The sequence below is a fragment of the Vidua chalybeata genome, chromosome 13 (assembly GCF_026979565.1).
Source record: "Vidua chalybeata isolate OUT-0048 chromosome 13, bVidCha1 merged haplotype, whole genome shotgun sequence".
Classification (NCBI taxonomy): Eukaryota; Metazoa; Chordata; class Aves; order Passeriformes; family Viduidae; genus Vidua; species Vidua chalybeata.
The window spans coordinates 19,012,445-19,040,378 of NC_071542.1; the positions used below are offsets into that span (position 1 = coordinate 19,012,445).

Genomic DNA, 27,934 nt, shown 5'->3' on the forward strand with positions numbered 1-27,934 from the left:
ATGACATCCTGGTCATTAAAAAAAAAAAAAAAAAAAAAACAGGAAATTCTGAATATGAGTCATGCCTTTGTCTTAGTGTTTTTCAAGGATTTTTGGAATTTATTAAAAAAAAAGAAAAAAAACAGAAATCCTTGATGTTGACAGGAACAACCTCAAAATCCAAGTACTGAGAAGTCCCTTAACAAGGAAAGAATGTCTGTAAACTCCATTATTTACTTGATATCAAGTCTTTCTGATTAACCAAAACCCCACAACTCTCCCAAACCCCACAACTTCAGGCTCATCCTTGGGTTTTGGGGACAGACCCAGTGTCCTGGATATTTCTCTGCCACCTGGGAAAGCTGAGTTTAATGCTTTGCTAATAGGAAGGGTCTGCACTGTGGGACACTGCAGAAATCCCAGATGTTCCTGAATATCAGATGCTTTAGGAACATGCAGGAATTAATCCTGTGCTCCCATCTGGAGCTCACACACTCCTGATAAATGCATGGATGTAGCTGCCAGCTCGCTGCATTCCAAGGGCAGCAGCAAACTGCTGTGGAGCAGTATGGAAAATGGGAGCACATTGGGAGGGACTGAGACTCTGCAGAGGCTGGAGCACTCAAGCCAATCCCTGCCACAGGTCTTTTAATAAATGAAGACAGGGAATTATTCTCAATCACATGAAAAAAGCTTAAAGTAGTGTTGAAATTTTACTGTAGTGAACTGTATGATTTCCCTTGTTCTCCTCATGCCTTTCAAGAGGAAGCAACAGGAATTATAGAGAGGGATGGAGATGAAACCATTCATCCTCTGGTTGTCCTGAAGTCCTTTGCCTGGAGATTTTAGAGCAGCCCTTGTTCTCTCACCATCTGTTCTTTGTGTGAGATTAGGCTGCTAAGTATTCATCCTCAAGTGATGGGCTTGTAGCTGATGGAATCAATTTCAAATGAAGGTGAAGCTGGATTCAGACAAATAAGAGTGGCAGAAACACTTTTACCAACCCCAGCCACCGCGAAAAACCATGTCAGGCTCTGACATTGCAGCAGTGCTGTAAGAATAACAAAAAATGGAAAGGGAAGACAGCAAGATGAGCAGTTGGTGAGGTAAGGGAGCTCCTGTCCTTGGAAGAGGAGCCTCGGGTGGAGGTGGCTGCCCGTGGTACCAGCAGATGGTGCTCAACAACGCGGAATGTTCTCCTCGCAGGGCTCTGGAGGGCTGCGCTGGGATGGCCGCTGCTCCCAGCCCTGTCACTCAGCAGCTCTGTCAGCCCGGGCTGTGCAGGGCTGGCCTGGCTGTCCTGGAGGCGTTCGGTGTTATTCTGCATCCTTGGAGAGGAAAAGCGAAGGTGCAAGGCAGAGAGCGCTGAGACAGGGCAGTCCCCAAGGCGGTGCCTGAGCACACCAATGGAGCTGGGTGTTGAGGGATCCTCCTTGTCCTGGTGCTGACCGTGGGCACGCCGGGCCTGGGGGACGCAGCAAGCTTTGCCTTGTGCCCCTGAGACCTCTGAAACATGCAGGGCACGTTCACTCCTGTATCGCTCCTGCCACTCCGCTTCTGGCTCGAATCGCTGCTGTGGGACAGCAGGAAAATCTCTTTGCTCAGGGCTTGTTGCTGTTGCTTTGCCATGGGTTTGTTTTTTCTTTAAACCCTTACTATACACTTGGAAAAGGGATCCTGTGCCCCAAGTCAAGTGAATTAATGTTTTGTAGGAGGGTGTAATCATTTATTAGCATTGTGCTGGACAAAGTTCTTTGTCTTTGGAGATTTGGCCGAGTGCCCAGACTCAGGCAGCCTCTGACTTTTGCTTTAGTCTCGAGATAAACTCTCAATGAAACAAGGCTGGAGCTGCCCCAGCTGACAGAGATCCAGGGAGCAAACCCTGTCAGGAGGAAGGGCTCGGAGCAGTGCCAAGCCCAGCAGAGATGGCAGAACCTGTCACAGATGTTTGGGGTGGTGTGGGATGGGGGCTGAAGGATCTGCTCACAGCGTGAGCCCCGGTTCTGGTCAGGTTTTTCTCCACTGAAGCTGCTCTGCTCATCCCTGTGACCAGATCTGATTAGAAGGCTCAGTTTTCTCTCATCTGTCTTTTTTTCTTTTTTTCTTTTTTTTTTTTTTCCTATGGAGTATTGAATTTACCACTGCCCAAATATCACAACGTCCCTGGCTCGTTTTCAGCACTTGACTGTGGATTCTGTTTCCTCTGGACACTCACCCCACGTCTGACTTAGGCTTTGTTTGAAACACACCGGCAGCTTCAAGGGCAGAGCCTTGAGCCTGAGCGCCGTTAATTCACTCTGAATGTCACTTTGAGCCTTTTCCCAACGTAATCTCTCCAAAGGTTAATCATAAAGTGAAGGAATGTGCTCTGGCTCCTGACACAATGCCTGACAAATATTTTCAGCAGGCCACCGCTAAAGAAACACAGGTGTGGTCTCGCTCTTAATGTCTCTGTGAGAGTGTTGTATCTTTGGAGAAACAAAGATAAATTGAGAGCTTAACCCATTGGCTTCTTGGCATTTAAAAAAAATTAAACTTCCACTTGTCCTGGTTTTGCTCATCCATAATTCCCCGGAGGAGATCGTGTTTCAGGGGGATGAAATACACTTGATGTCTTTATGAAAAATGCAAACAATGTGTTATTTCTAATGATGCCGGAGGTTTTCTGTGCTGTTGAATTCAGCAGGATGCTCAGAAGCCCAGTATTTACACAGTGAACTTTAACTGTTTTGGACTTGGAAACAAACAGTTTAAGGAGCTTAAATAATCTTACTGAAATATATTAATGATTTCTGGGATGATTCATTATTTTTTTAGTTAAGTTTTATCTATCATCCAGCATTCTTGTTTAAAAATAAATTGAAGGAAAAGGAGTAATTCTAAAATTGTTTCAGTCTCCAAAGGGGACACACAAATCTGCTTTTACTAATTAGGGACATCTTGGTTTTTCTTTTAAAGTGCCACACTATTTTTTCTTAATATAACTTGTCATTTCCTTCTTTAGTCTTAGAACCTAGAATTAATAGATTTTGTTTTGTTGTGTTTCTTTCCTGAGATAGGATTGTATAGAGGGAAATGGGATGTTTTATGGAAACATAGGAAATCTTTCCAGCTCCTGTCCTGGTCACGAGCACAGCTTTTACTGAATTATGTAATGTTTACTGTGTCTTGCATCCTTAGAGTAGCTGCACGTCAGGAGTTGATATTCTGCTATGGGGAGGAATTGCGCTGAACTCTGGTACTTGCACGAGTCATTAGAGAGATGAAAGAAAGCCCAGTGCAGAGTGTAAAGAGGTCTCCCACACAGCAGCTGCTTTCCTTGTGCAAGCAATTTTTGGTTTATCCTTTTAATTGTCACTTGAGGCTGCTCTCAACCCAAGCACGTTCCTACCCTTTCCCTGAACCCTCCCCTTGGAGAGGGACAGAAGGCAGCGAGGAGGACTCGCTGCTCTTTCCCACCAGAGGCCCCTTGCTGTGGCTCTGGGGGAGAAGACTTCAAAACCCTTTCCCCCCTCATGTTTTACCTCTGAGATTACTGTTTGCATTTATGAATCCAAACACTGCTTAAAACCCCTCAGTGTGCTGAATTTTGGTCCCTCCACTGCATTTCTCAGTGTGTCAGGCGACGTTGGCTGCAGAAGGTTATGGTCTTCTAACCCTTTGGGCAACCACACTTTGACTTTCCTCAGCTCTTTGGTTTTTATCCTTTCTGTGCCTCCATGAGGTGATCCTGTTACTCCCTTACCACGGGTGTGAAAGTAAACCCCAAAAAGGTAGAGAATTTCCCCCTGTTTCGTAGGAAGTCTGTGGCAGGCCAAGAAGTGAAATTCAGGTTGCTAAAACCCTGGGTTAGAGCCTGACCTCTCGCCCTCCTTCCCCCGGGGAAGGTCCCAGGGAAGGGAGGTCCCTGCTCATGGAACACTCACACAGAACCCACCCAGGAATGCAAGTTTTAATGCCATCCTCTAGTCCATGGACTTTCACCAAGGAATTCCTTCCCCGAGACACGCAGTCTGGGCTTGACATGAAAAACTGATTAAAGTAGCTGAAAAAATCCAACAGTACTTTCCAGTTTCCTCAAGTATCAGTTCCATTTTCCAGTGTCTGAAATCTGGTCAAATTAGAATGTTGCCTTTTGGATGTCTGAGGGGGGAAAACCCCCTCCTACTGATAGATACTCATTCAAGGCATGCTGCAAAGTGACCATTATGATATTTCATTTGTCAGCATGTGCTGCACTCACTTGTTCTGGATCCCTTGGGCAGGCTGCCTTCAAATCAATATTAATTATAGACCACTAGACAGTAGCTAATCTGAAAGAAAGAACAGGTTTCATTTAACAGTTGACTGATGGTTACTTCTTCCTTGGGGTTTGGTTTAGTTCTGGTTCCTTTTTTTCCCCCTTTTCCTATCACAGTATTGAAGCATTAATTATGTTTTGCTTTATTTTTTTAATGTATCACCTTGTTTTCCATAAATCTAACATGGCATTCAGAATATCCAGCATGCTTCTGACTGAGATTCTGTAAGATTCATCAGCACAGTTCAGCCCCAGCTCCGATGCCTTCAGAGAGCTCACCCCTGGGTAACATTTTCATTCCTCCTGGCAGCTGTCCAGTGAACAACAGAGGAACCTGACAAAAGTGGCTTTGAAATGTGTGTTTATTGCATTGTCATGATGCCAGAACGAGCCGTTTGTCTGGAATTTGTAAAACTGCTGCTCCTACTCGTGTCTGAGATTCTGCAGAGTGAGCTGTGCTAGCTGAGAGCTGGATGCTCTGCTGGCTGAGGCTGACAGCTGATTCCTGACAGGGTTCGATGTGTGTCCTGCTCCTCCTTCACTGCGACTGGCAGCTGAAGGAGACCTGCATTTTAGAAGATTTATTAGCAAGTGTGTCGGTAACAGTGAAGCTGTGGATGTTGGATACAAATTTGTTGTAAAATTAGTTATGTAGGAGTAACAATCCAATTAAGCACAGAATCATTAAGACTGGAGAAGACCTTTAAGATCATTGGGTCCAGCTGGCGCCCTGCATCACCCCATGTCCACCACTGAACCAAGTCCTCAAGTGCCCCATCCACCACGTCCCTGGGCAGTTTGTTCCAATGCTTTACTACAGAGCTGGCGATGTGAAAGTGCTCCGGAACTGGAAGAGAAGATTGGGAAGTTCCTCAGAAGATCTCCCAGTCCCTTGCCATGATCACCTACACCAACATCACTCTTGACAGCTATTTGTCCATTCTCAAACCTCCCATGGTGGTTACAGCTCATGGTCTTCCCAGCTGGATCAAACCAGACTTTCACCCAGTGTCCCGAGGGCTCCAGCAGAAGCAAATTCTTCCTGGCAGAATTTTTTTTTTTTTTTTTTTTTTCTATTTTAGCCCTGCAACTCTGGGACCAAACCCCTGAGAAGCCTAACTACTGCTTCTCCTAATGGGTTTGAGAGAAAAAATATGGAACAATAAGTAATTTCCACCTTGCTTCTGGTCAGTGCCTCAAATTTGGCACGTGCCCAGCAGCTCATGAAGTTGGAAGTTGTCTCTGTGCAGTTGGAAGTGCTGATATTTAGAATTTTTCTACCATGAGTCGTTCCTGGATTTGCAAAGAACAAAGTGTCACTTGATCTGGCTAGAGTGTCACTGCTACCCCACATTGCTGCAGCTCTGGTTGCCTCTTAGCCCTGCCCTTGTGCTTTCCCAGCCGTGAGTTTTGGGCCTCCTTTTTGGAGACTCCAATATCTATTAATCAACATTCTTGGGTCTTCCTTCATCGCCGTAACTCGCTGGAGCCCCAGCAAGAAGAAAACTGTCAACTCTCCCTGTAAACTGAGCCACCAGCGTCATGAATAGTGCTGGAATTTTATTTATTAAGCAAAGACTCTTGGATTTCTGGCTTTTGCTTTGGAATGGCAGCCGGGAAACTCAACCCTGCCCCGCGTGTCCCTGGGGAACGGAGCCTGGATAGAGCAGGCAGGGCAGGGGTCAATCTCATGGTAGAGGTGGCCCAACCACAGCTGCTCTGCTTTTCCACAGCTTTTAAAGGAAGGAGGGTCTTCATGGAGCTTAGCACAGAGTCCTCCATGCCAGGGAAAGAACATCTGCTGAAGGAATCATAAAGGAGAGACAATCCTGCTGCTCTCTTCCTTATTCCATAGCACAGCTTTGCATCTGTTACCTTTAAATCCTAAAGAAAAACCTTTTAAAAAATCATTTCGGTCTTAGGTGAAGGTATGGCAGAAATTCACTTTAATTTTTGGGGTTCCATTTTAGGCAGCAAACTGTAAATACTCTGAAAATCATAACAATTTACAGCTGCACCCTGAACACAGTTTGGGAGTGGTGTGGTTTGGGTGTTTTACATGGAATGTCCTCAGGTGAAAGGGACCCACAAGGATTGTCAGATCCTTGGCCGTGCACAGATACCCCAGGAATCATTTCCCTGCTTGCTTTGCCATCCATGTCCATGGGAACAAGGGTTCTCCCTGATGAGAGACTGGCACTGCCATTATCATCTAGTTTTCTTTGAAAATTGGGGGGAAATGAAACAATGCAGCAAACGCTGTGAACACTGAGGAATGCTTATCCTTCCATTCCCCCTGCCTTAGGAAATATCCCTGGGGAAGCTGTGGGAGGTAGACTCTAAACTCTCCAGACATTTAGATTAGGGAATTTAAGAATTTAGGGAAGTCTGAATTTTTTTACAAATTGGAATGGGCATCATGTCCTTCCCATAATCAAGCATACCTAAACATAATTACAAGTTACTCATTAGGATATATCAGAAAAACCTTTAAAACTAATCTTTGTTATCATTCTGTTGTCCACTTTCTCATATCTTATGGTCTTTAGTTGAAAACACATACAATTGGGAACAGAAGTGACTTCCCTTTTTAAAAAGGCTGGTGTAAAAATAGAAGTTATGTGCTTCCACTTGTAAGAGCACAGAAATAAGTACAGTTGAAACATAAAAGCAAAATACAAACATTCACAGCTTGGACTTCTCTTTTATTTTTGATAAAAAAAAAATTAAAACAAACTAGGCAATACTCCAGGAAATTGTTCTTGGTGTTTTAAATATGTTGTTTTAAATTTAGGTGATCCTTCACTTTATTAAGTGGGTGGGGGGATTAAGAAACATTGTTGTACATTACCTGTTTATAAACTCTGCCTCCAGAAATAACTGAGGGGCACAATTCACATCAGCACTATCAGAAAGCAGATCATCTAAATCAAAGCTTAAAGGCTGAAATTCTTGTTTACCATGTTAACTTCACCTCATTTACTGTGTTTCTATTCAGATGAAGATGTAAATAAGATACAAAAAAAGAAATTGTTGTAGGCCGGATGTGAACTGAGATGCAAAAACCTTTCCTGGTTTTGACCTTTGCTTGTGCAAATGCCTGCCTGGATTTGCAGGCACAGTCACTCAAACCTCCCTCGTTGTGTCATGTACAATTTTTGCTTGGCTCTTCATGGTTGTTGAATATCCAGAGAGCTGTGGCTGTCCCGTCCCTGGAAGTGTCCAGGACCAGGTGGGACAGGGCTTGGAGCACCCTGGGATGGTGCAAGATGTCCCTGCCCATGGCAGGGGGAGGAGTGACGTGGTCTGTAAGGTCCCTTCCAGCCCACAGCAGTCTGTAATTCTGGGAATATCATCAGCATGGCTGAAGCTGAGCCACCTTCTTGGGATGGTGCTCTGGGTGATCTCAGAGGTCCCTGGCTCAGCTCCTGTTGGCTTGTGGACTTGGCTGGCTTGGGTTTACAAAGCTGAGTTGCCAGTATTGCCCATCCTCCTGAGCTGGAAGCATTCCCTTGCCTTCTCCTGCCGGTTTGTATCCATCTCTTTTTCCTGTTCCAAACACAGGCTTTGGAGCCAGAGCTGTCATTTTGAAAAGCACAGTTTCAGTGCCTGGTTTATGACCAGCAGTGCTGTGCATCATCAAGATGAGTCCCAAGCCTCCCAGATTTGAATATGTTGGAGAATCTGGGTCTGGGAGAGCCCAAAGAGTGAGGCATTATAGTCACTGAGGGAGTCAGTAACATAAAAGTACAAACAACTCTTGGGTTTCCACACGTTTTTTGCACACCCAGCTGGGGTTGTCCACTCCTCAGGCCATGGATATGCTCCCTTTGCTGGATATTTGCATTCTTTGCAGTTAAAACTCTGGCTTTTTCCTTGAATTCTTCCATTAGCAAAGCATTTTACATTCCTCTGCCATCTGCAGTTTAATATATATTACATATAAATCTGGATTTATGGGAAATGTCTTTACTTATTTTTCAACTTCTTTTGGGACATTTATTGGAGAAGATGCGTTTGGCCTGGGAGGCAAGGCTGGGATGCAGGACAACTGGGGTTTGCTTTCAGGAGAGGAGAACTCCCTGGAGAAGCAGGATTGTCTCCACTGAAGATTTACAGTCTGGCACAGCCCAGTACAAGCCTCCAAACCCTCCAAAAAGGAGCCACAGCAAGACTCTAAGACACAAGGCCACAATTTTCTCCCTTTCTGGGAGCATTTTTAATCTGGGCCAGCACTTCATTTTGGGGTTTGGCTCAGCAGTGGAAGTGGAGCTGCTCTCTAATTTCTGGGTGTTAGATGGTGACCTGATTCTTGAATGTTTGCTGTGTGGACATGTAGCTGTAGTTCAGTAGGAGGCTGCCAGGGAAAAGAGGCAGCAAGGAGACAAAGTCCCTGGGTGAGCCACCCAAATTCCTGGTGCTCTTTGGGACAGTGGCAGGACTGGTGGCTTGGAGCAGTCTGGCTCAGCCTCAGACTGTATTTGCAGAGCTACTGTGGGTGAGCAGGAATTCAAAGAACAAAGCAAGTCTGGCCAGATTATGAGGGACTCCTTTTCTGCAGAAATTTGGCACTGTGTGACAGCCAGGTTACCACAGGTTCACTTTGAATGTTTGGAAGGAACCAATACTGCTGGAACTCTTTAACCTGTTTCAGAGAATGCAAGGTAAATGCAATTATTTATTGGCTGTGGAATGCTGCTGGATTTTTGGGTTTACAGATTAATCCCTCTCAGTTCCAAACTGCCTGCAGGATTGAGACACTTGATATGAGCTGATATGAGAGAGGAATCACCTTGCCCATGTCCAGCCCACCTCCAGGTATCATTTTCCTTCACAGGACACCACCATCTAAAGTGTGAGTTAAAAGTAGGTGCTGCAGAGCCTGTTCTAGCCAAGGAACCTTCTGGGAGCACAGAGGTTCTGAGTGCCATGGGAACAGGACAGACATTGATGTGTGGTTTTCCTCAATGCTGCCCAATCGAGCCAAAGGCTTGGTCTGGTGCCCTTTGGCAGCTGCTGAGGTGGGAGCATGATTTACCCCCTTGCAGTGATACTAAAGCTGTAACCTATATCTACAAATTAAAGTCAAGGATTTATGAACCTTGGAATATTTTACCCAAGCCTCTGAACTGCCAAGTGGAACTATTCTGGGCTGTAACCCAAAAAATAGTTTACTGAAATTCCACTGCTTTAATGATGACTTTTTTTTTTTTCCTATAGAAAACAATATGAAACATTCTGCCATCCAAACATAATTACATTCTGCATCTGGAATTTGTTGATGTTTCCTTTTGCTGCTCATACACATTCAATTCAATGAAATGGTTGGTGAATGCTGTGTATCCTAAATCGCGGTTGCTGTCGGTGGTTACAGCTCTTGCATTACAAAAGAGAACTGTTGGATGGTGAATTCCAGTGGCTGCTGTGTGGAAGGAGCCCTGTTCTGTCCTTTTTCTCAGAGGGTTTGAAGAAGTAGGTCAGTCAGGCTGAAACATGTCTTGGGAATGAAGGTGAAAGCAGTTGGGTGTACATCACTCGACCTGTCCGTGCCCTGTGTGCACAGCCAAGGCTCCTGCAGCTCTCACTCAGCAGGGATGCTGGAATCAGACTGGAAAAGGCACCTGGATCTGCACTTGACAGAGGCAGGAGTGTGAATCTCTTACAAAATGTTTGGTGGTTGCTGTGGCTACTGGGAGAGCAGGGAGATGCCACAGCCCCCAGCCTGCCAGAGCCCTGTGAGGAGAACCCTGCTGGAGCTGGGCTGGGGAGATGTGTGTTTTATTTCTTTTTTGTCAGCCACATCCCCAGAGCATCTCCAGGAGAAGTGTCCCATGATGAGGATGGTATGGAGCAGGAAATGGGAGATCTTTAGACAGTCAGTTACAACAAGCCTGATGGGTGAATCTCTGTTCAGCAGTTGTGCTTAGACAGGAGAAAAAATGGGAGAGCAAAAGTGATTTGATGGAGAGGATACTGCTGGCATGGATTTCAGCAAACCTAAGCTTCCCCCAGCCCTTTAACTACGGTGGAAATTAGGCTGGCCTTGGGTAGGATTGTGTGTGAAGGGCATTTTCTCTGGAATGCCTTAATCCGATGTGGCCATCAGCTGAAAGCCAGCAGGACCACGAGAGTCAGAAAACCCAGGCTGCTTCCTGCCTTCTGCCCCTGCACTTGAGTGGTTTCAGGGGTTTCTATGTGTGTTTGTGTCTTTCAGCATTTTACAATGAAGATCCCTTTCAGCCAGGGCTTTTCTGAAGTAATTTGGCAAAGTTGAGCTCCGTGCTCCTCGCCTGCGAGCTGAGGTTCAGCTCTGTCTGTCAGCAGCAGCCACTTTAACCCGGGCTGAGGATCCAGGCTCTGAAATCCCCCGGGGCTGCATTTGCTAAAGCAAGATGGTGACAGGTGAGGGAGGCACATTGCAATGCCTGGAATGAAACCCAGGCAAGTAAATGGACCTTAAACTTCCTCTGTGCTTTTATGAAACCTACAGAGTCGGCTTCGTAATTACCTGCTCAGTGTGTGCTGCTGTGCTGCCCTGCACTGCCAGACACTGAAGTTTAATCAGAGAGGCCTGCCCAGGAAAAACATCTTCAAGGAAGCACAGCAGGACTCACAGAAGCAATTTGAGACATTTCAGCAGGGCAGTGCAGTGATGTTATCACCAGGGTGTTACCCCAGCAAACTGCCCCTGTTCTGGCAGCCCCTGAGCTGGGTGAGGCTATCACCCTTCCTTCTCCCATTTGATCCACTGGTATCAATCAGGGCATCTGCAATCTTGTAAATGAGGCTGGTAGGGCTTGAGAGAAGGGCAGAGGCCTCGATGAGCAGCCCAATGGACACTGCAACCTCCTCACCTGCACCAGCAATGTCCACAAAAAACCATCAGCACAGTATAAGCACATCTATCTCTGCAACTTATATCTTGCCCTCTGAGAATACTCCCACATCATCTTTTTAGTGATACCCCTGGAGCTCATAAGCATTAATCAAACACCAGGATGTCGCCCTGGCTGGAAAGGAGGGGAATTTAAGACAACATGAAGCACAAATCCAAGGTAAGAACTGAGAAAATCCAGTTCCTGCAGTCATAGGTCACTACAGCCTCTCATCTGCTCTGTGAATTTATAAACAACCATTTTAAACCACAGTAACATTTTTTTGTGTGGTTTCTCCCATCCTGTTGGAAGGCTGTGCCAGAATCTTTCTGCACCTTTTTCTCATTTCTAGCAGAAATTTATTAAGGGTTGGCTTGTAGCCACTGCTTGTTGTGCAAATGTTTTCCTTCAGATTGGATGAGTTCTTCCTGCTGATTGCCCTTCTGATTTATCTGCAGAGAGCCCTGGGCGCCTCCTCTCAGCCTCACTTCTGGTGCATCCTAAAGGTGCATCTTTGCAGTGCTTGTGGGAGTGGTGCAAAGAATTCCAAGCTCCTGGTTCCAGGTGATGGGGAATGTGCTTTGCAGCCAGGTCCAAAAACCTGTCTGTGCTTCACAGCCTGGGTTTGTGTCCAGGGCAATTCCAGGTGTGCTTCCATTCAGCTCGGACAAGCAGCTGGAGTGAAGGGAAGATGAAAATGTTGAGGTTGTATCCTGAATGTCCTCCTGTCTCATCACCTTGGATTTGTCAGGGTGTGTCAGAGCTTTGGAGCAGACCCTCCCCAGCCCCCTCTGCCATTCCATGTGTGATCAGGAATGGTTCATGCAGCCCTCAGACTCCAGCAAACCACCAACGGCTTGGTGGGATGGAAAACGTGGAAGTCATTAGAGTGAAATCACATCTCTTCCCATCCTGAAATTTGCTCAGCAGACAGGAAGTTTCCAGGAATAATTCAGAGCTCAGCGTGGTGCTTGCCAGGCAGACTGTGTGCTCAGAGATGCGTGGGGCAGAGCAGCACTCACCTTGTCTGTCACTGAGAGATTTTGTGTCCTTTACAAGCACCTGACCCAGGGAACGCCGTGCTCACAGCAACAACTGCGTGGTAATGCAGGTTAATAGGAGTTCATGTGGCTGAGCCTTGAAACACTTAGCTCTCCTTTTCTGTCTGCCTGACAGCTTTATTGCTGCAAATACACCGAGGAGCCAGTTCAATAAGCTGAACACTATCAAAAGATTTTTCTTTATGGTCTTAAGAGGGCTTATCTGTAATTCCTGGCTGCACAGTCTTTGAAAACTATAATGTTACAGACAGTGAGGTTTTTTTTCTTTTCTTTTCTTTCTTTTTTTCTTTTTTTTTAACATGTGGTTTATTTTGAAATAAAGACCTTCAGGGTTGTTGTTAACTCTTTTTCTCCCTCAGGTCTTTCAGGGAAATGGCAGATTTGACACAGTTGCTTTGTTTTATCAGTCTGTGGCAATTTCATTGAATTACTCAATTTGAAAGATTGCCTCAACAGTGCAGAGAGTTTAACTATTTCATAGTGAACTGAAGAAGTTTTGCTGTCATCCCCTGCACTGAGCAAAGTTCCTACCTGGCCAGGGCTGCACTAGTCTGAGATTACTCAGTCACCTTTTATTGCTTCTGTAGTGATTCACTTGTTCTAACTGAGGATTTGCAGGCAGAGTTTGCATCAGGAAATTCTTTAATTTCTGATCCAAACTGCTCCCATCATGCTTCCCTCTGGTTCTGGAAGTGAGTGGCACACATGGGACAGGAGGGAGCATCCATGTCAGGGGTGGGATTCTGCCATGGAAATCACTGGCTGGCAACCAAGGAAAGATCCCTGCCCAGAGGCCTGGCCTTGCCTTGCCTTGCCTTGCCTTGCCTTGCCTTGCCTTGCCTTGCCTTGCCTTGCCTTGCCTTGCCTTGCCTTGCCTTGCCTTGCCTTGCCTTGCCTTGCCTTGCCTTGCCTTGCCTTGCCTTGCCTTGCCTTGCCTTGCCTTGCCTTGCCTTGCCTTGCCTTGCCTTGCCTTGCCTTGCCTTGCCTTGCCTTGCCTTGCCTTGCCTTGCCTTGCCTTGCCTTGCCTTGCCTTGCCTTGCCTTGCCTTCCCTTCCCTTCCCTTCCCTTCCCTTCCCTTCCCTTCCCTTCCCTTCCCTTCCCTTCCCTTCCCTTCCCTTCCCTTCCCTTCCCTTCCCTTCCCTTCCCTTCCCTTCCCTTCCCTTCCCTTCCCTTCCCTTCCCTTCCCTTCCCTTCCCTTCCCTTCCCTTCCCTTCCCTTCCCTTCCTTCCCTTCCCTTCCCTTCCCTTCCCTTCCCTTCCCTTCCCTTCCCTTCCCTTCCCTTCCCTTCCCTTCCCTTCCTCCTCCCACCTAGCAAAGGCACAAAGGGGCTGAACTGGTGGGACTTGAGCACATCCCACCCATGGGACAGGGTGATGTGGCCACCCATCCCAGCACTCCATGGGAACACGTCCCCAGCTGCTGTTTTGGGACACTCACAGGGATGCCTGAGGCAGCATCGAGCTGCAAAGGATGAGTCAGGCTGAGTGTGAGCAATAAAACACCTTCCCTGGAGCTGGCAGGAATTCCCAGTGGCAGAGAGGAGCTGCGGGAAGCCTGGCACACCAGCCCTGCTGCCTTTGAGCCAGCAAGGGCCAGACCTGAGTGGTTTTTGTCTGACACTTTTGCCTTCATCTGCAAAGCTTGAAACCTGGTTTTGAAAATGATGCTTCATTGGATCGTGGGTTCCAAAGGAGATTTCTTTGAAAGAAGTACCATGAATTTCAACATTGCTTTGTTATGCTTTTGCAACTCAAATTTCATCCCTAGAAGAAAAGCAAGGATTGCATGTCAGGTGTAACTGCAAAAATATCTAAGAAGAATAGGAATTGAATCTAAGTAGAATGGGAATTTAACTGAGTGCTGACACAACTGGGATCTAGGAAGTAGCTGTAGCTGGAAATGTATCTGTAGGTAACCAAGGCACTGGAAATGTTTGATGATCAGTATGGGCTCTGTGGTTCTGCACTGTCTGGAGAAAGGTGACTTGGAAGTTGTGTGCTCTCACCACCTGAAAACTCTAAAATTCTTCAAGGTATCCAAGCTGAGCACTTGGTAACGGAAAGGTTTGAAATCAGGCAGTTTCTGTAAGAATGTAGGGTTTGGTTTTACAGAATGGCAGTGCTGCTGTCAGAGTGGCTGCTCCAAAGTGAGGGGTAAGCAGGAGAAGGGAAAGGTTGCAAACCTGGCTGGACGTTTTTCTGCTACATCTCGTGTGAAGGAATATTTCAGATTATTGTCAATGGGGAAGATGCATTGTACACAAAGTCCATGTGGAGTCCAGCTCTGAGGCAGAGGAGAAGGCACTGCCTGAGCCAGGGGTTATGGGGAAACTTGTTCTGACTTTCTGTTCACACACAATTAAACCTCTGCTCCCAGTGGGAGCAGCTCTCACTGCTGAGAGGGAGATGAGGGGGAGGACAGACTGTTCTGCTCCTGCTTTGTTTCTGGACACCACAGAAGAGCAGCATGACCTTAATTATATGAAGTGGGCAGTTTTAACATCTTTTTCAAATTACAGAAATGAAACTCTCAAACCCTTGGAGTATTCATCTCTTTTTAGATTGGGTGAACTGAGGAGCTCTTCACAGAGAGATGCTCCTTCCACATCCTGGGTCTGCATGGGGCTCAGTTGTGTTCCAAATCCATTCTAGTCTTGGAATACACTTCCAAATAACACTCTGAAATTCTTGGTTTCTTCCTCTTCCAAAAGCAGAGCCATCAGTGCTTACTGAGAACAGGGCTGTAGCCAAATAAATGCAGTCTTTCTATAGAGTGAGCGAGCCACACTTTTGAGATATGATGTTCCCAGAAATGGTAGCAGGCTTTTCAAAATTGAAAACCTCTGGACATTTTATTTATGCTCCTCTGTTAACAAATGCCTCATTTGATTGCTTTTAAATGTTGTGTTTCTGGAATGAAAATAGAATACTGGCATTTAATTCTGTATGTGTTATTATTTCAGCTTAGGAGAAGGCTGGAGATGTTTTTTTTAAAAAAGACTGGATTGTTTTAAGGTCATTGTAAATCCAAATGTTTAAATACTGACTGTTTTAACTTACTTCCAATACTCTGCAGTAATTGGTAGAAAGACTGAATCTTTTTTCTGTGACTTCTTAAAAAGTTCTTAGTTGATCAAAAAGTTTTTTGTCAAAGTCTTGGCTAACTTGGTATACAAGACCCTGATGAAAATCTCTTGCAGTCTGGGGTTTCTCTGATTTGTGGTGTTGCCTTTTAGCTGAACAGACTTTTCTGATAGTGAAAAATAAACCTATAGGCAATTTGCTTGCCAGGAAGCCATGAAGAAGTAGGATTTGGGGATATTTTGGTTTGCATGTCTGATACAAAGGTGACGAGGAAAGGGAATAGGTGTTAATCATTGGAATAGAATGCTCTGAAATGTGCCTTAGGTCTGAACATTTCTCTGATTTTTGGGAAAATTTAAATTTCTGCCTGATGTGAAGCAGGTTCTGTCCATGCTTTGCATGTGAACAATTGTTGGTTAACCAGGACCTTTAACTGACACCCAAATTTTTGCTCTTCTGTGAATCTGAACCTGTCTGAAAGGATCTTTCAACTATCCCAAGGGCCAGGTCTAACAGTTTTTTCAATTTACCTTTTTTAAAATGTGCTGAGAAGTAAAATTGTGTTCTCTACCAGGTGAAATGTCATTATTAGTCTATGCTAAATTCTGCTTTTGCATGTCTGCAAATACTTCTGAGGTGAAGGTTTTTTTTTCTGAGATGGGATTTGCATGGTCAATTGTAGGAAAAGCACAGGTATTTACACTCCTACTTCCAGATCTTCAACTTGTCCTAAAAATTAAGGGGTGTTTTGGTGTAGTTTTTAATAAGTATTTTATAGTTACCTGAAAAGCCTGAAATGAGGAATGAGTTACAGACATCCATCAAATTTTTTTTTCTGTGTGCTAAAAAGAGTTAGAAACCTTTGAAAAAAAGTTCTGCAAAGTTTTTAACTGGCCTTTTTAATGTTTATCACTACTTTACTCCTAATTAGTGTCTAAATTTGTCAGCTCATATGGCATAGCTGCAGCTTCTTAGATCAGAAATACTTTCTGTTTTCTCTCCAGCTGGTTTCCTGTAAAAGGCTGAATTATTCTAGCTTTTATGGGTCATTGTTAAACATGGCAGGAAGGGTCATTGTTAAAAATGTTTTCAGAACTTTGATAACCAGTTTATCAACTGATTCACATGTTTAATCAGTTAATAGGTTTTCCTTTTCAGTGCATGGGAATTTCTTTGTTTATCTGAACTGAGTAACTGTTTCTACAGTGGAAAGAACTGTAGTTGACTGATAATCTTTTCAAATATCTGGAGCTTGCTCTTGTGACACAACTTGCATGGACAGATCCTGCACTGTTACTCCTAAGTCTGTGTTTATAGGGAATATTCCATCAGAACAAGGGTTTGCATGTGCATGGAAACCCCACATGGTCTGGGATTCTGGGGACACAGGGCATGGAGCAAAAGTCATCAGGCATTTTATGATAAGGCTTTTGAAGGTGTTTGTTTATTAAAAAAAGAGGGGCAGGTGCTTTTGAGAAGTGCCAAACATCCGTGGTTCCTCCAACACCTTGTCAAGAAGTTTTTTTACAATGTACTTTTATCAGAAGTGTCAAAAGGCACGTGTTTAGCATGAAATATCTCCAAGAATCACCATCCTGTGGCTCTCTGGGCACCTGTCTGGGGGCTGCACCACCTTTCTGCTGAAAAGCTTTTTTGCTAATCTCCGATCTGAGCCTGCCAAGGCGCAGTTTTTGATGTTACCCCTTGTTCCAGCATCTGTCTCAAACAAGAAGTTTGGCTCTGTCATCACTGTAATTTCTCTCCAAGTGAGGGAGTTGTATCTATCTCCTCTTATATAACCTGTATTAAATCACCATCTCTTCATCAGGCCCAAGAGGCCAAGGCCACACTCAGATGAAGCCCTCACTTGCTGAGAGCACTCTTGGCTCGTATTCAGCTTGAAGAAGGTTTTCTTTTGCCATCTCCATTGTAATAAGGCCAGTCTGCTCCTGTGTTTATAAACAAACTTGAGGCCAGGCAGAGCTGTAAACTTTAGTTTGCTTTTTTCAGAAAATAAATTCAATTATGTTTGCTTTCTACGTAAAGCGTGACTTGGCATGGAATAATACACAGCAATAAAGCTGCAAAATTTGAGTTTACATGACATTTATCTGCCTTGAAATTGCAGATATTTGGAGAGCCCTGCAACCCTCAATTGGGTTTCACAGGAGAACGGTGTTCATGGATTCACAACAGCTCCTGGGAACTGGCATTTGTGAGAAAGAGTCAGCAGCTTGCTCTGTGTATTTGGGATTTTTTGATATTTTCATTCCTGTTGCTACAGGAAGGAAATGTGTTGAGATGAACACCAGCCCAAGTAAAACCCAAATGTCAATGGAAACTCAGACATGGGGGTTTGGTTGGGATGCCCTGGGCTGAGGAAGGCGCTGCACACATTGTGGCTCACATCTCAATTATAAATTCCTCTCATAAACAGAAAAGAGGTGAAAGTCTTGGATTAGACATAAGAAAGGAATTTTTTCAACGGTGGTGGTAAAACACTGGCACAGGTTGCCCAGAGGGGTGGTGGATGCCCCCTCCCTGGAAGTGTCCAAGGCCAGGTTGGATGGGAGTTGGTGGAAGTGTCCCTGCTCATGGCCTTTAGTGCCTTCCAACTCAAACTATTCCATGATTCTCTGAAATGAAGACTATTCTGTCCTGTTGAGAGAGTGCTGGGAATTCTGATGGGGAGCCTTGGTTGGGAAACACGACTGGGCCTGGATATGTCCCAGGAAAAAGGATTCTCCTGGAGCCTGCCAGTCCTGGGTTGTGTTAAACCAGAGCAGGACTGTGCTGCCATCCAAAGTGACTGCTCTGTCACTGATGTGAGAGAGAATGAGCAGGGAGGAGGCTGCAGGGATTTGTTCTTTCCTGTGGCCACCAAAAAGCAGGAGTTGATGGGAGGGAAGCAATGGAATCTTTTGGATGTGGGTGAGAAGAAAGCAGAAAGTTGGATTAAGGCAGTTGTAAAACTTGTGTTGATTCAGCCACTGTTTCATATGGAGCATTAATTCAGTGTTTTATTTAATAAAGCAAAACTTCCTGAGCCTTGAGCAGGATATTGAACTGTGGATATTGAAAACCAGGGATACCAATCCTGCTTATGCTGTTTGAGTAGTTACCTGTTAGAAAAAATATTTTATCAAAAAAGATGCTTATTTTAAAAATACTTCTGTGAAATGTGGGGAAGATAAATGAAGTGTTACATTTGAAACCTTTTTTTTTTTTTAATTTATTGTCATTTTTCTGTTCTCTTCTACTAAAAAACTCCTCTGTGGTGGAGAGCCAGAAGCAAATTTGATCGTCCAATTTGTTGCTGGAGTTTTCTGAAATTTAAACCCAATTCATTAGGTACAACGTAGGTGTAGAGCGTGGGCAGTCATTAGGATTTCAACAGCAAATAATGCAGCCCATGAAACATCAGACTTATTTCCTTCTCATGTAAAACACAGTAATGCGTTTCACCCTGGCTAAATGTGCTCTTGAGCTTTTATGTCAGAGTGAATCATGATCTAACGCTCACCAGATTAAATCTAAACGTTGCAGTATTTCCTTTCTAATTCTGGCTCTTCCCACTAGGATAATATTATTTGTCTCGTCAGTTATGTGCAAGTGTGAATGAGGAGATGTAGTTTGTACATGTGTGCAAACACCCATGGAAGCGCGGGGCCGGGGCTCCGCGAGGAGAAAAGCCCTCTGGATAATTAGGTAAAACGCATAATGAGATCCATGTCCGCAGGGCCAGCGTGGCCCGAAAGACTTTTATTTGTGTGAATTCCTGGTAGGAACGGGAAGGATCTCGCTGCCTCTCCAGGGAGGACCTTTGGGCCCATGCCCGGCGGGCCCCGAGCCGCCGGCGCAGCCAAGCGGGCCCTGAGCGGCTTCGACAGCGCGGCCACCGCGGCCACCTGCGCCCGGGCCTCGTTAGGGCCCGTCAGCCAAAGCCGCTGCAGCAAACGGGCCCAATTAGCAGCCCTGAAAGGCCCTCTCCAGCCAGCCATCACTAACACTCCAGATAAAATTTGACATCTTCCCCCCGCTCCTCCCCCTGCCCCCAAACTCCGGTTAATTGAAATGGTTTTACTGAGGGACCGTGGCTCTGCTGCAAAGGCAGAGGACTTTGCTTGGGTAATCAGCTTAAATAGCGGCCCGTTTCCTGCCCTCGCTGCTCCGAACTTCCCATTTGGGAGACATAAATACTGGTTTTATTTTAAAATCTTTTTTATCTCCAATTTCCTCCAGCTTTTCTGATGGGCCTCGTACACGACTCCGTTTCAAAGGGCAGGATGGTGCAGCCAGTAAAGTGGATGCAGACAGGAACTTCTAAGTTCAATGTTGATTGCCTTTATTGGAAGGAGGGGGTAGTGAGGGGTCTCACATGGAAAAAGTGCATCTTCTCTGATAGTCACAAACTGGTGATAATTAGGAACAAATCCACAGTTTCATTTATTTTTATACTTTTTAAACACTCCTGCCTAAACAAGTATTTTGAATCTTCTGCTGCAGTTTCAGAGCCATAACCTTTTTGAAGTTAAAAAGAAATAACAGCTCATTGTATAATTTTTATAAATATATTCACCTGAAAACATGCCAAGGTCTAGGTCAGCTGTAAGATAAGCTGTGAAATACCAATATTCTGAAAAGATAGAAGTTGTTAAAGCAACATCTGTAATTCAGTATGATACATAGCTCCGTTTCTGCCAGGGTTTGATTCTTCACTTTTCATTAATCAAGGAAATTGCCATGGAGTGGATGAGCTTTGTGGGGTCAGGGTCTTTGCTCAGGTGAAAGACTTGAGTGTGTTTAATTTTAGGAGGGTAAACTGTGGAAATATTCCTGTGCTTCAAATTATGCATGCACACCATTTTATTCCTGTATTCACCATGAATTTTTTGTCCATCAAACATAAACTGATGGGGAAATTCTGTTTTCTAGGAGGAGAATTGACAATCAGTTTGGGATCACTGCTTTTGCGTGTTTCTTTTAAATGGCCAATATTTCTCTAACTTAACATTCTCTCATTTTCTTAACAGGCAGCAGCAGTTGGCCTAGAGGGGAAGCTGCCCTCCAGCCACAATCCCACCCCATGGCTGATCCAGAGGGAATCAGGCACGTGGTGACCTCCAGAGATGGCAGCCAGCAGCAAACCCACGGGACCTGCAGTGACACAGCACAGCAAAAGTCAGTGTGTCACCCTCTTCCCAGCTGACACATCAGCTCTCAGAAATTCCCTCCCACCCTTCTTAGGGATCTGCTAAAACTTTTTTGGTGTAAAAACTGTCCCATGTTTTTACACCAAAGGCTGTAAAGTGACACTGCACAGGAGTCAGAAGATCATCCATGGACTCCACTCAGATTTCTGGAGGCAGGTACATGTCACCTGCTAGGGGAGAGTCATCCTCTCTTTAAAGTCCAAGTCAGGACCCCTGTGACTGTTCTGGGATTTGCTTGGATTGGCAGGAATTGTGTTAGGAACACTGTGTGGTTGGCAATCTGTGTTCAGGACCAAAATGAGATCCCCTGAGGAGTGCTCAGAAGCTGCTCCTATGTCAAGGAGAAGTGATCTGTAGGAAAATCAAGCCTTTCATCCCACCTTTTTACTTCAAGAGGAAGGGGCTGGCTGGCGTTGATGTTAATCATATTATTTGACTGGAAACGGATTTGGGTTCCACATCCAGAATTTCCCATCCAACTACTGGACCCAGCTCAGCTCCTGCAAGGGCACTAAAATACAGACTTGCAAACTAAAGCTTAGGAAGCTGATAACAGTCAAGCGTTCCTAAGCATGAACATGTTAACAGTAATGGTTGAAGGGTGATTTTTTTGGGGGGGGAAGGTGTCATGTTCTTCACCTCATGGCAGCAAAGCCAGGATCCCCTTCCATCTATCCCAACCAGAAATGCATAATACTTTTCCCTGACTGGGTTTTAGGGAAAAAGCATGCTGTGTTCCCAGGTGTTTGAGAATTGAAGGATTACCTTTTTTTAATGTATTTTATTGATGTCAGTTTATACATTTATTACCTTTTTTTAATGTCAGCCCTGTGCGTTGCTATTTCTCCAGTGCCAGTTTTCTAGCACTGCTTAATGATGAATCATGAGCATTAACTTTATGTATGTGTAATGCTTTATATATACACACATATATATTTATATAAAAATCTGGGTGGTGGCAGGGAGAGACGAATTCTGTCTGCTGCATCTTTTGTTTGGATCTAGTTGCCATAGAAACTCTAGGATCAATTTTGACAGACTAAAATACTACAAATTACACTGTCGGATGACCTCATTACACAGGGCTGGCACGTTGGATTGCAACATTGCTGAAAGGAAAAGCATGAACGCTGCAGGAATTTCTGCTCCATGGAAAAATGTTATTTTTGGATTCTTCAGGAAGGCGTGCACATAAAACCACCGGTTCCCTGGTGAGTGACTGGTCCCTGAGACCAGCACAACTTTCATCTTAATTTTTGGTTGTGGTAGGTGATGTCATATTTGGCCATACATTTCCTTAAGCTGCAACTGGCATCTCACTGAGAAAGACCTTCATGTTTTCCTGTTAAACACTGAGGCAACTGATTTCTTACAGGAAGACTGACAGAATGAGTCTTTTTTCTTCCTTTTTTTGGTGTCATCTGCTACCTGTGTGCCTTGGTATTGATACAGCTGACGTTGGTTTTGTGGTTTTTTTACCTTCCTGATCAATTAAGAAGCATTGAACTATGCCTTGTGTCTCAAAACTGGTTCATGCTGGAAACAAATGCCCCTTTAATTCCTGAGCATTGTGTTTTGGGATGGATTCTCAGTTGCAATAGGAGGTCCCTGCTGCATGGGGACAGCTGTGACATCTCAGGTTGCTCTGGGTTTTCCTTCCATCCTGTTTCCATGCTGATATGGGCCCTGCAGTTTGACTCAGGGAAATCTCTTGTGCAACTTTATTGCTGTGTAGTAAAAGACACGTTTAGTCCTGGGTTTTATTTAGATCCATTTATATGTTGGTATTATTTGTACACAGGGAGACAATGTGTGTGAGTTGGCAAACAGTTCAGCCATTCTGTTTTCCTTCTAGTCAAGAATATTACTCTTGCTCTATCTAATCTAGAGTTGTAAATTGCAGCAGAGGTACAAATCCAAAACAAACATTCTGAAGAATTTGAATGGAGTAGAGCCCCAATTTCCATTTCAGTTCTCTCTCTGTTGTCCAATTTGTTAAACACAAGTGGTCCCATGTGCGAGTAGCATGACTGCCAGAAGCACTCTGCAGCCATCTGCTTTTCTGGTAAGTCTTTGATTATTTCTCTGTCCAGTTTTCTATCCAAAATTAGAACTGGCAACTCAATTGGTTGATTAATATTGTATTTTTTTATCATTTAACATTTCCAGCTTATGGCTAGGAAATGTCAGCAAGGTCATAAAAAGCACCAGAAATGAACTTTCCTTCTCAAGACCAACTTTACCATGGTAGAACTTTTTTACCACGTTGTTCCAGCCCTTCAAGAGCAGCAAGAGAATTGAATAGGAAAAGTTTTACTGTTTGAGGGTAACACCAAACTGGAAGGAAAAGACAAAACAGCCTGGATTAATCTGAGAGCTGTCTTGGACAAGTGAAGAACTGCCAGGCACTGATATAGGCATTCACATAGAGCTGAACTTAAAGCCAGCACTGCATATAAACTCAAACTAAGGGACTAGAAGGAACCACTGGACCTTTTAGAGTCTGTGGTTTATTTGGGCTGAATTGTGGGGTTTAACACATTGGAAGTGAAGGGGAAGGTGGCTCTGAAGGAGGCACCCAGAGGATTCCTGGTGCATGCTGTGGGCAGAGCCCTTCTGTGTTTGTGCAGCTTCAAGGTTTCGGTTCACGAGCTGCATCAGTTGACAGAAACTGAAAGGTTTTAGATGCTTAAAGCAGAAATTCTACTGGAAACACTGTGAGACAAGCAGAGGGTGAGTGAGAACTCTGGGTCATTGCCCTTGTATTTACTGCATGAGCTCCCTGGTGCATGACACGGGGCTTTTGGATCGGAGCATGCTGGGTGTGTCCGAGGTGTGAGCCAGAGGAGGCAGAAATGGATGAGCCCTGTAGTACAGACTTGGCCAGTCAGATTGCATGAGAAAGAGTAGCTGAGTATTCATCTGCTTGGTTTTTTCCCCTTTTTAAATAAATTGCATCAGATTTTTGGTCTGATCCAGCTGCATCTTGGGAAGTGCAGTGGGTTTGCAGGACAATGGTTGAAATCTCACATGACACATGGAGAGGTTTGGTGTTTCCAGCACCACCTCAGCTGCAGATGGGATGGGTGAGGAAAGGAAGGGCTCTTGAGTGCAAGCTCACCTTGTGAAATGTGCCATATTCTGATGTTATTGATGGGGAAGGTGGCTGGTCCCTAACACAACCTCAGTCCATACATTCATCCTTGCATTTTTCTTACTGTGTAGGCAGCATTAAAATGTTTCTTTCAAACCTAAAGATCTCTGGAAACTGAACTCTCTTTGCACTTCTAGGATTGCCCTCTGGATGGGTGGGAGACATTGATTTTTGTGGCAGTATTATGCAGAAAATCAGAAGTTGACCAGGGCTGCTGTTGAGGGTGGGCAGCTCTGGCTGGGCTGCAGCTCTCCATGCTCAGGCAGCTGATGGGTCCTCAGGGCTGTCAGAGGGACAGGGAAGGGCAGGCACTGCCCAAATACACAAAGACTCAACACACTACAAATACTTTTGTTTTAAATTATACTGGAGGAGGGGAATAATTTAGCAAGTGGGAATGTGGTGGGAGCCAGCCAGGCTGGGCTTTGCTAATATCTGAATTAGGCTGTTTAAAAAAGTTCTAAATCCACCAGAATATCCTGAAAGTTCAGCTCTCCCCAGTTTAAGTTAGTGGTGACAGGATTGGGCCCTCTATTACTTTTTTATGTGGTGTTAAAAAATGACTTTCCCATATTTCCAAAGCCATTATTGAATCTTTTCAAAGCACGTTGTGAAATCATTCTGTGCATTACTTGTCCATATGTACAGTAGGGTAATACAGCATTTGGGCTTTTCCCTTTTGTTTGGCTTCTGCAAAAGAATGGCAAACGAGAAATCTTTCCTCCTCTCCCCATTTTGATTTTTTTCCAGGTAGAATGATGGCAGACATGCTCAGCTCAGTTCCATATAGCATATTGCTTACTGGAATAACCAATTTAGTTCTCTGCCCATTTACTGTAAACTTGGGGGTGTTTTTTTATGTATTTGTGATTTCCTTTGAACCACTTATAAACAGGTTAGAAATACCATTTCATGACTCTGTTAATAATCAGGGCTCTTTATATGGGTTCTTTAGGAACCTTTCTGTCTAGTAGGAACAAACTATGATAAACAAACACCTCCAAACTCTTCCTGCTGCACAAATATTCACTGCATTGTTTTGGTATTCCTTAGAGCATTCTGCCTTTGGTCAAAATGTTATAGGCAGGGATTTAACTGGTAGTTGTTATTTCCAGGAAGATTTCTGTTTTATTGTTCTTTTAGAGTACAAAAAGAAGTCATTTTTGCTACAGCATTCATATTGCATGAAAAAAAAAAAAAAACTTTAAATCTTTTTGGACAACAGTGAGAGTTGGGATTTTGGTGCCAGGTGCAGAAGGCTGCAAAGTTTGCGTGCTCTGCCTGATCCAGCAGAGCCAAGACAGCGATTCACTGTCCTGGACTTGGTGATCTCCAGAGGTCCCTAAATTATTTCATGGTCCTGGAAGGTTCCCTCTGCTGCTCTGGCATTTGGGCTCCTGTCTGAGCAGATTAATCTCACTGCACCTGCAGAAAACTGAGGAAAAAGACCTGAGGATTTGTGCAGTTGGCATTGAAGGGCTGGTAAAAGTAAAAGCTGGTGTAAAGGAGCAGCAGGACTGTGTGATAGGAAAAAAAAACAGAGAGAAGATTGGGACAGACCTTTCAGCAGCATCAGCTGTTAGAGCAGCTCAGCTCTGTCACTGTGCTGACCTAAAATGGGTTTGGCTGTGTCAAACCTCACCTGTGCCTGTGCAGGATGTGTGGACACCATCCTTGAGCTGTAATGGTGATAACAGAGTATCTTCTCAATTCTGGCTTTGCCCTTTGGGAGGTTCAGGTGGTCACCTGTGCTTCACTCTGTTTCCTTGGACAGAAGGATGGGAAGTTCCTGAGTAGTGCTGGAACATCTGAGTGCCTTGTGACAGCACTGCAGAGAAGGGTGGTGTCACCCAAGCAATGATCTTCCAGAGCTGGAGGAGTTCAGCAGCAATGAACGTTTTCTTATTGCTTTCTTCCCTCTAAATGTCAAATTGAGGCACCAACTTCTCAGCTGTGATAACCTTTTCATGAACTGTCCTGGCTCTTAGGCTTTCACCTGTTAAAATAAATGACATTTATTAAAAAACCCCAGTCACAATAACACCAAACCCATATTTTTTTAGGGTATAAATCTACCACTTCAATTGCAGGAGCCTGTCAGTGAATTTCTGACACCAAGTTATGTTATTTAATGAGTGCTATTAGGTAGTTCTGTCACTTAATAGGATTGAGGGTTGGAAATGCCATGTAATATCACTTCACTGGAGAAAAAATCAACAAACAGCCCTCACTTAAAACCTTGTGTTGCCTTTGAAGTTGGTCAGAGCTGCTGTCACTTCAGAGGGAACCCGCAGGGCTGTTTTCACTCCCATTTTAGGGGAGGCAACAGTTATTCTTGGCAATTTACAGTAGGGGCACTCAGAAAAATCTCCCACCATCTGACTGGGAGTGAGGAAACAGAATAGTTATAGCAAAAAAAGGGCCTTTGCAGGCTCCTGTCCATAATTATCATCTCCTTCAAGGAAATGGGAATATGGGAGAAGTGCTAATGGCCATTATTGTCATGGGTTGTCATTTGCACTCAGGTGCCACCTAAAATCCCTGGGGGAGGTCTGGGCTGCCTTGTGTCCCATGGAATTAGTGGCAGCTGGTTTTATCCTGACAGCTTGGTGGTCATGGAGTCACCTGTGTCCCCCGTGTCCCTCTGGTTGCCCTCTGAGCTCAGGCTGCATCTTTATGGGAAGAAGGTGTCCAAGAAAGTGACAACAGCCAGGAGAAAGCAAGACGGAGACTTGGCAGCTGAAATTTTGATTCAGGTATTACTTTGCACAGCAAGGCAACTAAAAGCCATCAGATTTTTATCTCCTGGTGTTTTCCCCTGTAAGGAAAAAAGGCTTTTTTCTCCAGAGAGGATTCCCCAGCTCATTGAGAGAACAGGCACCAACTACAGGTACTACTGAGGAGAGCAGAGGGAGGAAATGTCCTCCCCTTGGAGCCTGGGGCTGAGTGTGGTTGGGTGCACTGCTTTCATCCAGAAAGTCAAAGTCTCCCTTTGATCCTGGTGTCCAAAGTGTAGCAAAGGAACTAAAATCCCTCTGCAGCAGCTGAGCAACTTAAGTGTGTTAAAATCAGAAAGATTAGATTCCCTGGGAAGGTTTAATGGAAAAAGGTGTTTTGCCTTTCCTGTTAGTTTCATTTTGAAGTCCCTGTGAGGGTGCTGGGGTTAAACACGCTGTCAGTACCTTCATGAGCAGTCCCACATGCCTTCAGATCTTTCCTTAACTGGGCTTCCTGTGTTTGCAGGCTGTGAGCTGGTGACTGGTGCAGAGAATGACTCTGTGTTCCTTAAATTCTGAATTTCCCAAGGCTACAGCCCTGCGTTCACACACAGGATGCAATCTGTACCTTCTGGAGCCTGTGTGCAATAGCAAATAAAATCCCAAACCATTTGGAATAAAGGGAGCTACAACATTATATCCAAACCAGTTTGGTACTGGTACTGGTTTGCTTCTGTAGATCTACCAGACTAGGAGGTGAAATGAAAAATGCTGGCTAAACAGTGAAATATGTGTAATAAAATAACAATTAAAAACATCACAACTTTTTAAAGGCATGGCTGTGGAAGGGCCCTGTGCGTGTACCTGGAGACAAGGAACATTCCAGCAGTGAAATACAGCTGCCCTGACATCCCTGACACAAGTCTCTCTCACCTCAGGGCAGTCAGGATTCCATCACAAATCCCACTGAGCCCATTTCAGCCTCCGCAGGCTCCGTGCAGTGGAAGTGAAAAGGTCCTGTACAATGGATCCAGTGTTTCCAGAGGGATCTGGAAGCTGGAAGTTGATGTTCTTCAGTCCTAAGCTGTACTTCAGGGGTTGAGATACACTCAACTTCTTCCTGTAACAAATCAGATTTGTCATTACTTGAAAAAGTGCTGATAGAGACCTAGGGAGAAGTTAAACCCTCTACAAAACTTCATGAAATAATACCAATGGCAATGTTTAAAAAGTGAATTAGGCTGCAATATCCTTATTTCTTCCCTTATTTCAACTATTTCCCTGTGTGTGGCAGGTTTTGGCAATAAACCTGGATCTGGGAATTGAGGGTCTCTCAAAGACAGGACTTTTTACATTTCATTTTAGATGCTTCAATATTGCAGAATTATTCAGATTTCTGTGGGGCTGATAATTAGTAGGTGTCCAGTTCAAAGTGGTTTCAAGTGGGATTTGTGATTGAGGAAAAAGTGGGTTAGGCAAAAAATGGATTTGTTGGCATTAAGTTTGTGTTCTGTCGCAGCTGAAGACAGGCTGCATAAAACTTGTCCTGTGG

The 27,934-nt window shown here is 44.6% G+C and overlaps 1 long non-coding RNA gene across 2 annotated transcripts in view; it reads left to right on the forward strand.

Annotated features, from left to right (window-relative positions):
• The window catches only part of LOC128794796 (uncharacterized), a 46,301-nt gene extending 19,885 nt beyond the window's left edge, over positions 1-26,416 (forward strand). Inside the window, exons 4-7 of one of the 2 annotated variants that reach the window (XR_008433266.1) lie at positions 20,332-20,479; positions 20,600-20,667; positions 21,595-21,722; positions 26,271-26,416. This is a non-coding gene — a long non-coding RNA (uncharacterized LOC128794796). The remainder of the gene's footprint in view (positions 1-20,331; positions 20,480-20,599; positions 20,668-21,594; positions 21,723-26,270) is intronic. The other variant, XR_008433265.1, reaches the window with a different exon arrangement.
• The last annotated feature ends 1,518 nt before the right edge of the window (positions 26,417-27,934 follow it).